General features: G+C 42.4%; 1 protein-coding gene across 4 annotated transcripts in view; it reads left to right on the forward strand.

The window, feature by feature from the left end:
- The window catches only part of LOC108412671 (choline transporter-like protein 5-B), an 87,311-nt gene that overhangs the window by 31,935 nt on the left and 52,876 nt on the right, over positions 1-2,500 (forward strand). The gene's annotated exons all lie outside the window — the stretch shown is intronic.

Genomic DNA, 2,500 nt, shown 5'->3' on the forward strand with positions numbered 1-2,500 from the left:
GTTTTATCACACACTCCTCTCAAACCATGTGGAGTTGTTTAGGAAACTCTAATAGACTTGATTGTGTGGTTTCAGGCTTCAGGCTGCTGCTGCAGTTTTTAGCCATGAAGTTGATTTTTATAGAAACCAGTATGTCATACGGTGTCAGATGTTAATTGACTGACCGGCCCTGTTATTGCAGGACGTGTTGCCTTCGTGGACAGGCTGGTTATCCCACTGACCTCGATACTCCGCTGGCCTCGTCCTCTCTCTGCCGGTGGATCACGTTGTAGCTCAGGGGAAAAACCTACAGTTATTCTGGTTTGACGTTGTAAACTATTAAAATGGACGAAAGGATGTTGCATAGCTGCATCTTGAAAAATGAAATTTGTCCACTCATCAGCTCGTCTTTGTAGACAACAGTGAGTCATGCAGTATCAGAAACCACCTAATCAAGTCTGTTTGGGACACTGAACACCTCCACATGGTTTTAAACCAGTGGCGTAGGCAGAATCTTATTTTGGTGGGCATGGTTCAGGATGGGGGCTGACTAGGAACCTTTATGCCCCCTAGACTTCACTTTGCTTTAGTGAGGTTAGCAATCGACAATAAGCCTAATTCACTGTGTCTGGGTGGTTCCACAGAAACGTCCACTGTTCTGTCTCTCCATAGGAGTCACTGGTGTTACTGATCCTCACTGGTGCTCCACATAATAAAGGAAACACCAGAGACGTTTTTAATGAACAGTGCAATTTGCTAAGTAACTGCTACAGAGCATCAAACCACACGCTGTCAGTCATTGAACATCCACTAAAATGTGGACTTTAATCCACCTGTATTTTTCCACAGTGACCTCAGAATAAAGTCGGTCACACCAGTGACGTCAGCTAGAAGCTTCATATGAGATCATGAGCTGAATGAGAAGATCTCTGAGAACTGAGAGACGCAGTGGACTCACCATGAGCTTTTCTCCATAGATCCTCAGAAAACAGGTCAAAGGAGGTCGAGTGACGTCATCGGTGTGACTTTTATTTCAAAATAAGTTTTTTGGTACGCAGTAACGCCAGTGACACGACTCCTGGGGACCACAACTTTAATTATATATAATATAATTAATAATGCATATCATTTTATAATAGTTATTTGGCATTTATTTTCTTTCTCATTTAAATCATATATTTCATAGTCATGTAGTGATTGTTGCCGTTAAAATTGAAGAAAAATGTGTTTTTTCTCCAAAATACGGCCTCAGCCTTCACACATGACTGTGGAGACGAGCTCTTCTGTGGTGCTTGTAATTCTGTATGATTGATTTAAAAAGCAATGTGAACTTTGGTGCAGAAGCTGTGTAAGATGACCTTGAGAGGATGGAACATCCTGAGCTTTTGGTTTTAAGGGTTGCCAAAAAGGTGCAGGGTTTGGATACAATGGGGCCTAAGATGATACGGAATTGTGTAAAAATCACCCCAAAAAAGATAGAAAAAGGGAAGCCTGGAGATCTTTGCATTGTGGTTGTCCATCTTGCCACTTAAAGCTCAATAAAGTGAAGGCCTTTTCCTTTGTTCCACATGTTTTATTCCTTTTTATCCTTTTTGTTACTTTCGGTTGAGATCCCTTTATTCCTTTAATTCTTTTTGAAGAAATTAGACTGCAGATAGTTATTAGGGCAGTATTATAGAACATATTAGAGATATTCATATATGTCTAGACCTCTTCTTCTTCTTTCGGCTGCTCCCTTTAAGGGTCACCACAGCGGATCATCTGCCTCCATCTTGCCCTATCCATTGCCTCCTCTACTTTCACACCAACCATCTCCATGTCCACCTTCACTCCATCCATAAACCTTCTCTGAGGTCTACCTCTTCTCCTTCTACCCGGCAGCTCCATCTCCAACATTCTTTGACCAATATATCCACTATTCCTCCTCAACACATGTCCAAACCATCTCAACCTTGCCTCTCCAAACTGCTCCACCTTCACTGTCCCTCTGATCTGCTCATTTCTAATCTTATGTCTAGACCAGAGGTCACTAATAGGCGGATCACGGTCTGAGTCCGGACCCAGACGCTGTCCTATGCGGACCTGGACCTCTAACTGATACACTATGGAGAAATATTTAATTTCAATGGGGTGGTCCTATTTTAATTGGCGTAACTTTTCTAGCCTTTACGGTGGCTTTATCGGCCTGGGAGACTCACAGACCAATCGCATGCGTTGTAAATATCACACATGATTCTACTCAGCCAATCAGATCTGTGCATTACGATGAGCTCTGAGACTGGAGTGAGTGGTGCTCACACAGTGAAGGGACGAGGAGAGAAACAGCAGTCAGAGAAGAAAGTGAGTCAGAGGGAAGTTATTCCACATGACGTGATCTAAAAAGAGGAAACCATAAACGTTGCTGAAATCTGACTGAACTGGACTTTATTTGATTTAACATCAAATAAAGTTGTTGACAGTATAAGATGCTGATATTCCTACTCGGCTACTTCAGTAAACAGGATATGGCCCTGAGTCACAA

The sequence above is a fragment of the Pygocentrus nattereri genome, chromosome 28, assembly GCF_015220715.1.
Source record: "Pygocentrus nattereri isolate fPygNat1 chromosome 28, fPygNat1.pri, whole genome shotgun sequence".
Lineage (NCBI taxonomy): Eukaryota > Metazoa > Chordata > Actinopteri > Characiformes > Serrasalmidae > Pygocentrus > Pygocentrus nattereri.